Below are 13,355 nucleotides of genomic sequence, written 5' to 3' on the forward strand. Positions count from 1 at the left end.
GTGCGGCGCAGCATAATGGGTCTCATAATTCTCATAAACTTTATTTACCTTTCTTTAATAGTTGACATAATTTCCAGCACCTTGAGTACCTAATTGTTGGTAGATACGTGCGCTGTATAAGACTCCATTATTATTATTATTATTATTATTATGTTGCCAATTACATTCAATTTCTTTTAATTTCAAACATTTACAAATCACTGTAATTGTTTGAAGCTTTTTGTATTTAAATATCAAACCAATTTCCTTGGACGAATGATCGCGACAAAAGGGAATCTTTTGAGCAAATGCTTTGCAGTAAAAGCAAAAGCATTTGCTTTTCAGTAAAAAAGCATTTGCTTTCCAGTAAAAGCAAAAGCAAATGTTTGCCAGTAAAAGCATTTGCTTTAAATTCATTCATACAAACTAAGTGTAGAGCCCATTGAAAATGTGCCTTTTCGGAAGGGGCAGAAAACGCACACGATTCAAATGGTGTTGTTTTCACAGGTTGAACGTACACTTACAGATGAATGCACACTTTGTACGTATCCTCATCTCCTTACACAGATATTCACCCCCAATGAACAGTCAAGGTTACCGAGTCGACCGCCTAAAGTCGACTGCAAAATGCATGTGCCAATGCAGCCACTCACGTACGTGTACATACGGAAACATGGTATCCAGTAATATTCAACCCATTCTAGAAATTTATATCGCCTTTCAATGAGATGTACCAGTCCTTTGTTGCATCACATTGCATTGAGCACGCGCACCTTAGCTCAGACATGACGTTTGCAATTGAAAAAGACGCCAGCGCGAGGTGGTCTAGGCTATACTGCCACGTTTGCCTCAGAAAATATTGCATTTTTGCAACTTTTTCGAAAACCGCTCATCCAAACAACTTCAAATTTGGCACTGCACATTCTGTGGTCCCGAGCATTTATACCCGCCGATTTTCAACTTCATACAGCGCCAGGTTATGGAGATGATCGACGTTACAGACAGACACACAGAGATTCCAAACGCACGTTTTACATGTACGGTATAAACGTTTCTTTTGTATACCAAACTTTACGCAAGTAGTGTTATTGTGACGTCAACTCAGTGGCGCCATTTGCACTTGCTTTGCACAGGCTAAAATGTTTTATATGGAGAAATTGGTGCCAATTTTCCGCTTTTTTTGCAGCTTTTTCGAGAACCGCCCGTCCAAACAACTTCAAACTTGGGCATTGCATATTCTGGTGTCCTTAGCAACACACACTGCCGATTTTCCACTTCATACAGCGCCCGGTTCTGGAGTTAATCGAAGACCGACAGACAGAGATTCCCGGAATGCAAGTAAATGCTTCAAAGGGTGGTAAAAGCGAATGCTAGGTTTTATACATACGACCCCAATGTCTTTCACACCTTGTTTACGATCTCCTGGGGAAAAAAGAAAAAAAAACTATCATTAGTAATGCCTGCCCGATCATAACTATGCCTGCCAATGATTTGTTATTGGTCGTTTTCTTTTTATCAATTGTGCAACTGTGTAGAAGAGTTGATTAAAATATCTAGCAGATTGGCAAAGGGGCACGTACGTGACGCCCCCCCCCAGTAAATTTCGGAGAACATTTGTATAGTCAAAACTATCACGGAAGCCATTGAAGTGGCTAAGTACCTCTCCCCATTGAAAGTCAGTAGGCAAAGGGACGATTATTCATAAAAATTGATACGTTGAATGACTTATATAACAAACACAGTACAAATGTAGATTATGTTATATTTTTAAAGAAAAATATCACTTGCAATAGATACCTGACGACGTTATCATGAAGTAATAGGCACACCAAAGTATCAGGTTTGATACATGGTTTAAAGTTGTTCTAACAATTTAGAGGAAAATTATTTGTCCAGGGGAGAATACACCCACCCGATTTGGGTGCCCCAGATTAGACGCCAGGGACTCTTCAAGTGTCCAAATTACTGCAGAGATGTTTTCTTGTTCAAGGAGCTGGCATAGTTTATAAACATGACTCACTAGGACGGTGGTATTCGTCTTAACTCTTGCACTTCTCACTAGACCATTTCTGTCTGGAAACGTTTCCAGGACCAATCCTAGGGGCCATGAATTTCGAGGCGCTTGGTTGTCGGTTACAAGTAATTACGTCACCTGAGCTAATGTTTTTCTGTGGGTAGAACCATTTCTGACGTTATTGCAGATAAGACGTATGTATTCTGCTGTCCAACGTTTCCAGAAAAGATCTTCTAAATTTTGCACCTGACGCAATCGTTTTCTTGCATACAAGTCCTTGTGAGTAACAACGGCTTGGGAGGTGCTAGAAGATAATTTGGTCTGAAGAGGAGCACATCAATTTCGGGAGATGGCGATCGTCTGAAGCATGAGTTAGTGGTCTGTTGTTGAAAGTGAAACTCTGTCTCGCACATAAGAGTTCAGAGCTGCTCCTTATCTCTGCACTCCCTGACATGTTGTTCATTTAGTTATGCCAGCAAATCTTTCGAATGGTGCGTATTTGACGCTCCCAGACACGACCGAAATTCGATACGGGCAATTGAACCTTCATTTAACGCTGTGCTTTGTTCAAAATTAACTAATTCTTTCCATTGCATTGCATTTCCATTGTTGCAAAACCTTCGTCTCAATTTCGCACCAACGAAATTAGTACCATTGTCTGACAGTACTTCTTTGACATCATTTCTTCCCTTTTTAAAGCTCTGCAGTAGGCGGTAGGATTCAAGGCGCTCAGATTTCCACATTGTAGGATACTTTCCTCGGCCCTTTCAATTTTTTCAGTAGTGAGATGCCCTGAAATATGTGCATCCTTATTGATCTTCAGCACATTCTTTTCACTGAACCACCAAGCAGCAGCTCTCCCTCAGACATTCTCAGTCGGAGTAGTACTCTAAGAGCATGTGAACGGCATCTTTTCTGGCCTCTTTAACCATATCTTACGGCAGGATACAGCTAGGAGTGACAAAGAACTCCTGATAAATTTGATGATACGCTGCTAAGCTTCACTTTGGGACCATTTCTTTCCGGAGCTTTTTCAGTGGGGATTGTTGGCCACTGGTCTTCCTTGCTGCCACATGAATGTTTGGTCCTCCGAACCATCTTTCGTTGACGAAGATTTTATCAATGGTCAGTCCTCTCGAGCAATCTGCTGGATTTTACTCTGATTTGACACCGTGACGGTTTTGAGTTTTGTCACTCGGTTCGCTACGAACCTATTGTATCTTGCGGTTTCATTCTGGATGTATAGCACATCCGTCCACAAGAAAATCTCGTCTACGGGTATGTCTAGTCTACGGCAACGGCTGCTGTAGTTAGTTCGAGTGTTGGTATCAATTATTCCTGCAGTGGGGCAACTCTCGCTTAAGAAGTTACAAACTGCAGTCGTGGAGATGTGCACTGGAGATGTCCAATTTTGGGAGGTCAGCAGGCCACTGGTTCCATCCTCTTAAACGATCTTCGTCAGTTTGTGAATCCCAACTCACTTTCTGTCTGCATAGGTCTTGGAGCAATATCTTTGCATGCTTATCAGGGCTTATCAATCCTAATGGATCGTAGATAGATAGATAAATCTACAGGATAAGTCACCGCCTGGCCAACGAACGAGTCTTAATTGATCTCTGTCTTCGATTCTGACCTTCACTTGGTAGAACATTGCTTCAATGTCGGCACTTAAATGTTGCAACTTGTTTTTGACGAAATCTCACCAGCACGCCAATGAGTCCATTGATCAAATCTGGTAGCAAGTCCTTTGCTTAAGTGGTTGGTAAACTCCATGGTAAGATAAACCACATCTTGCCATCATTTCCATCTATCTGACTCTCTGGCACTTTCTCCGCGTAGCCTTTCGTAATCGTTTCTTCCATTCCTTTCACGTACTTCTCTTTGAACTCCAGGTCTTTTATAAACCTTCTCTACAGATATCCAGCTCTTTTTTCAGCCAGTTGGCGGTTGTCGGGCATCTGTAGAGCCGTGCCGTTATGACCCCTTTTGAGCTTTGACGTTTCCTTCATGGATATCTAGGAATCGTGCTCGGGCTCCCGATGTGATGCCATATTTCTTGTCTTGTCTTATCAATTGGCGAGTCTTGTTTGGCCATCCGACTTTCTTGCGTTGTTTCTTCTTGTGGCGACAAACCATGGCATCTGGATATCATTTTCGCCAACGATGTACACTGCGAGGATGATGCCTTTCAATAGTCCCTGAGCCTACTAACAATTTTCGGGCAGACTGAATCTAACTTTCTTGTCTTCATCCTCTTCACATTGCTCTTAATCCAGCATCGGCTAATTTGATCTCAAATTCAAGGTTGAAATTCTCTGTATCTCTTTTCAATCTTCGCTCTTCCTGTTGTTGTTGTTGTTGTAACGTCAGGTCTTCTAGATCTTGTTTTGGTTTCAGGTGTCCTTGTCTACAGAGAAGCTCTGCTCGTTTTTCTGCAGCCTTCGCCCGAATGGAACTCGATGTTATTCGTGATAACCCCAAAATACTAGTTTTGTCATCCATTGTTATCTTCCTGTGCGTATGTGTCTTGACTATTTCTAATAGAGTTGTTGGCTATTCGTAACTGTTACCGACTTCCAACAGTTGGGTGAAACGTTACGTAATCCTCCTTTTAATGATTGCATTCAAATGGCGCGTGATTTCTATTGTGTCATTGAAGTGGTGATCATTACGGAGGATCGGCCTTCTAAACAGCAACCCCAGCAATCCTGTGGGTCACTCGGCTTTGAAAACCTTGTCAAAAAAGGGGGTATGGTTAATTGTTGGAGGATTAAAGTTCTTCAATCCTTTAATTAGTTTCATAAGCGGTTATGCCTGTATGAGGCATTCAAGCCTTTTTTTCACCACTAAGATTCCAATGTGAACTGATAGCAATACTTGTTTTTATTTTTTAAAAATATAAATGTGAGTAAAATGATTTCTGTTTTGAAGTGTGAAAAGTGATCAATAAACAGCCCAGAAAGACACTCCAGTCAAAGTAAAAATAGATCAGTGTGTTAAAGTACATAAATCATTTAAAACCATCTCTTTCCTTGTCTCGGTTTATAAAATGTTCCGAACAGAGCACTGGGTGAAATCTGATACAGCATATGACGTAACAGTAGCACGCTTACCTCAATCATGACAATAGCAAATCACACAGAGCCGATACTGGGCCATTAAACAATTGTTAATCATTGAGCTCAAGGCAAATATATATGGATGACGCAGCTATACTGGCCTTGCTTTACAAGACAAGCAGACTTATCAAATTATCTCTCTCGCGTTGTGTGAAGATAATTTTGGGGACATTTACAGTGCTCTGTTCATTTATGAACCGGAGAAAAGGAAGAGATGTTTTTAATGATTAACTTGAACACCTTCGTCTATTGTTTACTTTGACTGGAGTTACCCGTGAAGATTTTCTCACAATATTTGATGATTCGAGGGAAGTTATAATCCAAGGAAGGCGAGGAGAACTATTTCCCCAATCAACAATCTGTTGTTATTTCGTAAGTGACACCACGAAGTAACACTCATGTTCATACCAGTAAAAACTAGCAATCGGAGTAAACGGCATTAAAGTTGAACGTTTTCGAAAACAACACTTTGCGTCAAAACTGCATAGTATTTTCAGTTGGGTTTCTCGTTGTGGACAATTGATGTATTGAATTTGCTGGTTTTCACTCGTTTGTATATCAAATTAACAAGAAATAAGAGAAAAGGGTGAGTGATAGTTTGTAAAACCAAAAAAGGTGCGAAACTATATTTTTTTTCATAAGTAGAACGTTTCAATGTATCACAAGACTAGGTGAGTGTTTACTTCGTGGAAACGAAGCTCAAACTAGGAGAGCGCTCAAACTAGGAGAGTGTTTCTTCGTGAAAAAGTTTTTGCTCACATTTGAGCCCAGTTCAATGAAGCTCTTGAAGCTTTGAAACTGCCATTGATGAATAATGTTTAAAAATGTTAAAAAAAAAAAATTAAATATAAAAAAATATGTTTATATCCTTCATCTGCTATTATTTTGTAAATGTTCGGTGAAAATGAAGATTATATATGCAATATTATTTCGAGATTGCTGCCCTTTCAGCCCCCTTGATTTATCGAAGGCATATGAGATGGCCGAATGCCGAGACCACTACTCCCAGAAGGCAATGCAATGGGGATAATTGATGGATCGCCTCAGTGGACTCGGAGACCTTTTCGTGGCAACTTACAACGACTGTTCTTTAGTGCAATTTGATTGCTTTAAACGCAACAGTCCGGTCTAACAGTTGTACAACAGTTTCACATAACAGTCAAGGGGTGACTGTATGTCTGCAACTGTCACATGCAAATTAGTATGGGCCTATTGAAGTCAGTCAGCGCTGAAGAGGATGTTTTCTTTGTAAAAGAAATCGCTCTGTGCGTGCGAGAAGGATCGCCACTTCAATGTCACAATATAGAAATCACGCGCCATTTGAATGCCATCATTAAAAGGAGGATTACGTAACGTTTCACCCAAATGTTGAAAGTCGGTAACTGTTATGAATAGCTAACAACTCTATTCTAAGCAGTTATATCTAGAGTCGGTATCGGTATTTCAACCGTCTATCCATGTTTACGAACTTCTAAAGTGACGTATCTAACGGTCTTTGTACCGATATCAAACTGCCTAACAGTGTTCATAACAGTTTTTCTACTTATCATTTTCTAAGATGTTCCTTACTGATGAGTGTACGACGATTTCTCACAGATTCTGTCGCGTTCCGCAATACCATTGAAAAAAGATTCCAAGCCGTGTATTCGGTAATTTATTGACCCAAACAGTAAAACGGCTAAAAACGGTTTAAATGGTTACAACGGTAGAAAAACTGTTTCCTTGCGTACACTCAAACTACAAATAAAAACAATATTCGAACACTATGGTGCGCGTGTCAAACAAAGGAACAACTTAGCAACACACTGCACCGCAGCCGCACGCGAGAGAAGCCAACTGCGTCAAGCTTGATTCTCACACCTTTTGTAATCTTACATCTTTCAACTGCAGTTTGTATTGAACAACATCGCTGATCAGGCACACACAGTGAACATAGAGAATGTGCAATAAAAAAAAAATAAAATTCATAATTCGCTGATTACAGGAGGGGCGAAAACCACACAAAGACTTTTTTGGGGGAGAAAACACAGGCAAATTCCCATCCGCCACATTATTTCTAATGGCAACAAGACTCATCAATTTCAGGTTTGATAAACGAAGACAATGTAAACTAATGTTCACATAGTTTTGCAGGAATAATAACACAGTTCAGATTTGAATGGTGTAAGAAAAGTAATCGGTCTAAACTGTAACATGAAAATTGTTTAAAGGTTTAAAACTCAAATAAATGTTTACTTTTCCCTTCTGTGTGATTCTTGGTGACATTCTGGAACAAATAAAAAAAATTTAAAAACATTTAGCTCCCTCTGAATATTGTTGGTTTACAAATGTGATTAATCAACTCACCTGTAATTTGAAGATGAAACAAAACGATGGGACTGTCAAGAAGATGGCCGCTGATCGAAAAACCCTGAGAAGATTAAATGAATGAATTCCCTTTTAGAAAAAAAATAGTGGTTAAAATACACACAACACTCACAAAAATTTTTTTCTAGCGTTGGATAATACAGTATACGTTGTTTGACAGTTAGTGGAATTGACGGTAATGTATGAAAAGGTCTGCAACAACAACAAATATCTCAAATGCACCGTGCACATCACAGCTGGTTTGAAACTTGTAAAACGTCAATAGTTAGAGCGTCAAATTATCAAGATGGTACCCATAAAAACTGTATGGAAAAAAAAATGATAACATTGTGATATTTAGCCCAGATAGCAAAAACATAGAAAATGAGGTGTCCGTAAATTGGGGGGGGGGGGGGGGTTGGGAAGTAGGTGAAGGGTTGCCTAAAGGGGGAGACTTGGACAAGTTCAAGGAAATTCACAAAATTATTTGTAAGAAAACGTTTTGACTAGGACAGAATCACTTTAAACAACAATGATCTTTATTTTTGGGATTCCTTGATTTTGTTCAGGTCCCCCCCCCTCCACTTAAAGCAACCCTTTGCATAATTTTACGCCCAATTTATTTATCTTGTTTCGGGGGGGGGGGGCTATAAATATCAAGATGTTATCAGTTTTTTGTTAGGATAACGGTGCCAGTAAGTAACTTTATGAATTTGATGCTCATCAATGCTGTGGTTTGGAAAGACTATACTTGATTTCTAAGGACAAAGTTATTGCGCACAATCTATGTCCTCGTAATCATTCGGTCGCTCATATGCTTTGGAACATGTTTATTTGGCTTTAATAACATCATTTACACATATCGAAACCAACTGACGTAATAATTGTTGAAAAACATACTTGGTTGAAAAATAGTAAGGGAACTAAACCCCCTGTGAAATTATCGTCAGTCAAGTTGTTCATCACCTTTCTTTAGATTTTGAGGACTTTTGTTGCTTGGAAAGAACAAAATGCACAGATTATGATGGACTGGACCTTTCAGTAAGTAGAATCTCCAAAATACACTTTTCAAAAATTTGATAAAATAAAAATATACCCAAATATGGGAATAAATATATTACAAGGTAAGTGCAAACAAGGCACCCGTCCCAAATTAATTTCAGGTAAATATCTTCTCTAAGGCTATAAGAGTCTATCTACCAAGTTGTTTGATGCTTTGGACCAGTCGGCTCACGATACGACCACATGCCAACTGACTAATGTTATACAAATACAACATGGTGTTGTGGGAAAATATTGAAAACTTATGATCCCGAAGTGTTGGATGGTTGGGATTATAACGCGTCAGTCAACCACAGATAGAGCTTGATTGGCAAAACGTACTATACGTCTGCGCGCGCCGGTCCATGGGGAAAGGGAAATATTATATTTAAATTATTTTTAAACTGTGATCAGATTGAAATAACTTTAAATATTAAAATCAAGCAGAGTCTGTGGGTGAAGTGTTATAAAACAAATATTGAATGCTTTATCTCGTGGTGAAGTAAAACTAACCTCCCTCGGTGATCCGTGGAGCATTCTATTTTTAAAATGGTGATCCTCGGGAGTCTAGTATTTTACTACACCACTCGAAAGCATTCCATATTTCTATATTATCTCCCAACTGGGATTGGGGATCATTTGTTTTCACTATTTCCTCCGCTAACACATGATATATTTGTTGACTTTACCTCAAAAATATTGATCAGGCAGCTGCGGAATTTCATTTGTCCATTCCCATTTGAAACTTCAATCTCTTAACATAGATGACATTATCGGAGGGGCCCATTTCATAAATAGTCACCTCGCGCCTGCATATTACATCCCTGCTGGAAAGATTATGCAGTATTCCACCAGAACCAGATCCAGAACCACATGTTTTTGCTCACTGGAACACTGGATTTGTTATTATTGTGTTCCTCCCCGGTTAAAATCGCAGAGCGAGCACCACCGGTCGCCATTTTGATGTACGCCGTTACAGACTAGCACAGCTGTCCTCACTGGTGATCTCCACGGTACGCTACTAAAGCGCGTGCATCGTTGGTAAATATATATCACAGTACTGGAACAAATCTCAGGCTGCGACCCAGGTGTGATAGTACCTCCATGGTTTTTACACGCCACGCGCGAGTACGAAGACGCGGGGGAAATAGTAAAAACTTTCACACAGTTGAGTTGCTGGAATGGACCAATGAAATGTCGTGGTTGCCTGATGAATATTTATGAGTAATAGTAATAATGTGTTCATCAATGGCAATATGCACCCCTCGGTGGATAGGTACTTAGTCAACCTCGTCCCCAGGGTGTCGGGCAGTACGCGCCCACATCTACCTGCTCTCTCACCCTGGTATTGGATTGCATGTGCAAGATTTTTGAACACGTATGCAAATTAGGAGTAGTCTGGTGCCTGCCTGTGCGTTACATTTGCAATTGTTTTTGTATGCGGTGTCTGGGGTAAAAACAGAATCAATTCGTCGCAGCGCGAGCATGGCGTGAGTAACGAAAACATGATTTCATTTTAATTAAACTGTTACGATCTTAACGAGACAACATGCAGTTTCACATTTAAAAAATGAAAAAAAAAAAATTTACTGGAAAGCATTTGCTAAAAGCTAAAAGTATTTCCATTTTAATTATTTCGTATGAATAAAAAGGAATTAATACTTTCAGATTTCAAGTAATGTTTTAAGGCTGGGTTTGGGGCAACCTTGAAAATATAAAGCAAATACTACTACACAAAAAAAATACTGCATTCATTAATATCAATACCATACACATTTTCAAAGGTTTCACTTTGCACTTGAAAATAAAATCGGAAAATCACGCCAAAATTAATTTTTCTTTTAACTTTGTAGCGGGTAAATTAACTCGTAATTATGAACGGGAGTGTTTAGAACTTCATAAAATTTCACTTTCTGTGAAATTTCAGTTAAACTTTTTCTCTAGCTAGGCGCCTACAGGCGAAAAATCAAAGTGCGCCACGTTAGGGGCCGCGCCATGTTAGGGTTCATCAACAATACACCACAGCCGGGCCCAGGCTGCGCTGGACATGTCTTCATTGCGTACGCGTACGGCGTCGAGGGGTTTGGACTGCCGTAGCGAAACAAATTACAACAATGTTTTTATATTGTTACCTGGTGGAGGAAGCTGAAATTTCGTTTACACATTCCTTGTGTCCAGAATTACAAAGATGCTTGGTTTAGGAAAGGTAAATATGTCGATGGGCGAAGTGTTTTAAGAAAATAAATCGTAGATCTACGCTCATTCGTTGTAAACATCCTCAGTATATACTGCAGTGCTGTACGATGTTGTTTCAAAACTTCCTTACGCGCGCGCACCCATAGCGACCGTGTTGCGTACCCGCGCGTCAGTCTCACGCGAAGGTGGTTGAAGCGTATGTGCAGTGCTGTATTGTTACAAGCTGCCGTATGACTGTTGTAAATTTGGCCAATCATTATGGCCTTCCATGGGGCTGGATCAATGTTGGTTCAGGGGCCATTTTTTCGCTTGTTCTTTGAAACCGGTCTTTATATCATCGTTAATACACCCCCGTGATCGAGTCTCGACCAATCAGAAAACCATCAATTCTCCAAGGTATTTATTAATCGTACTAAGCATACTGGCCAAGCTAATATATATTCCCATTCTTAAATAGCTTTTGGTCCACAATTCTAAGAAATCAAAAATTATCAGTTAACAACGATTTTCTGCAACAATTTTACATTCCTGTTTTGTGAAACAATCCCTCTAGCTATGTTTATTATGGAATGTCCTCTATTGAGTAATGCTATCATGGAGCATACTGCACGATCTGGCACAAACGCATGTTTCTTCTGTTTTGCAAATGCTTTTTGTATATGTATAGCTAAATGAGTGCCCCCTGTAACGCTGTACAAACATGTTTAATTGTGCCCTTCAACTGTTCAACTGGGTCATTTTGGAGCAATGAAAAACTATTTTATTAAAGACAAACTCTCAATCTCATATCTGATTTTGTGGGCAAATTTCCCGTCACAACTTTTCAAAAATAATAACTGGTTTCTCAAAATCATATCGTTTCTCAAAATCATACTAAGGCCAGAAGTAGCGATCAGGCTTAATGTGCAGCATACACAACGATTCCAATGCCATTAAATGGCCACTGCAAAGAGCCAGTGGCATGGAGTGGACTGCCAGCGTGTGGGCTAAAATTGGACTATAGGCCATCAGCCTCGGTCCAAAATTTCGACAACCGGTATCAAATGAGGGAAATAATCGTCATAGCGATTTTTGGCAAGATAGCATTGCAGCGTGGCAGATTTTGGGTGTTTATCACTCTTTTCTTTAAAATGTCCATCAAAATGCTTGTTACCACTCTGTGCGCATGCACACTATAATCATTCAATGCACTGATTTGATACTGACCAAACCCCCAAGCTGATGGCCTACTAGCAGTAAGTAGTGAGGCTAACTAAAAAGCCAGAATCGTTGCAATTACGGGCTGAAAAGCCAAACAGAAAACAAAGAAAAATTGAGGCTTTTCTGAAATGTCGGCAACATATTCAGAATAAACATAAAGGCTTTTCCACAACTATGCAGAAACACAATGAAAAGAATAAAAATAACTAACTGTCAATAATTAAATTTAAAAAAGGACTCATCTTTCGGTCACCCTTCCTTGGTCACCCTCGATTCATTTAAGGCGTTCTTGTGACATGAGTTCGGCCCATTGACGATACTGTTCCAGGTCCTATCATTTAACACAAAAGACAAGCAAAGTTAAATGTAATTTCTTCCCTACCCTTATATGTGGGTGGGCCATTGGCAAAAATCCATTGTACATTTTCAACCATGAGAAGAAGAAGAAGAAGGCAATCAACTGGTTTGTAATGTCATTGCTCGTTTATGACATACAAACCAGTTACATGTAGTCGTCATTGTATACAGTAGCGGTCAGAAGAAAATGTAGTCTACTGAGTAGCACTGAGTGATGCGATGATAATGTCGCCGTGATACAGTATTTTGTTCACCCAGTGGTGAGATTCAGACTATTAGGGCAGTGATCATTTTGAACAATCACCTTTCAAAACCTTGCTGCATCTAGAGTTAAATGTCTGATTTCCGAAAGTTTATTTTGAAACTAATGTGTATTAGACAATATTCTCCAAAGTAAGTAAAGGTTGCGATGAGACGTGCATTAGCTGTCAATCACAAGCTTTTTCATAAAGGAAGGAGATGAGCCTATTTCTTCAGCCTGCTTTGCGACAGGTGTAGCGTTAATTTAGGACTCATTGGTGGTACTGCGGCATGCCTTAAGGGGCCATCCAGAATAGTCAGTGTTAAACAAAATCCATTTTTTTTTAAATTGCTTTGACATCCCCAATTTTTGATTTTGAAATGTTGAATGACTTATTCAGTGCAGGTTATTCCATCATATGTGTGACATGTGACCATATTATAAAAAGTATGAATGCCTCAATTTGGGTGATGAAACAATTAGTAAAGGTTGGGAAACAAGATCCTCCCCACCCCTCCCTCATGTTTTTACATACTCACATATGTAAAAACATATGTGTAAAAATATGGGGGGGGGGAGAGATAATAGTTGGATGTAACATTGACAGGGTGTCATTGTTAGGTCGGAATTACTACATTTTTGCTCATATTTTTGTCAAAGTACAATCAAATTATTTCAAACTTGCTTTAGTATTGAAAACACCCTATAACAAATATCATGTTGAGTGTAATCAAATAATATTTGGAATGCAACACACACTGTGTCCCAACCCGGTGGGATGACCCATATATCCCATGTATTGAAGAACTACGTAATGCCCCAAATGAAGCAGATATTTGTAGTAAATGCTCTCCCATTTATT

General features: G+C 39.4%; 1 long non-coding RNA gene across 1 annotated transcript; it reads right to left on the reverse strand.

The window, feature by feature from the left end:
• Positions 1–918: 918 nt before the first annotated feature.
• LOC119723306 lies at positions 919–9,878 on the reverse strand. The gene is made up of 2 exons (XR_005270530.1): positions 7,459–9,878; positions 919–1,401 (listed from the first exon to the last, which is right to left on the reverse strand). It is a non-coding gene; the product is annotated as an uncharacterized LOC119723306 (long non-coding RNA).
• Between the last annotated feature and the right edge of the window lie 3,477 nt (positions 9,879–13,355).

This window comes from Patiria miniata, unplaced genomic scaffold (genome assembly GCF_015706575.1).
Source record: "Patiria miniata isolate m_02_andy unplaced genomic scaffold, ASM1570657v1 HiC_scaffold_17, whole genome shotgun sequence".
Lineage (NCBI taxonomy): Eukaryota > Metazoa > Echinodermata > Asteroidea > Valvatida > Asterinidae > Patiria > Patiria miniata.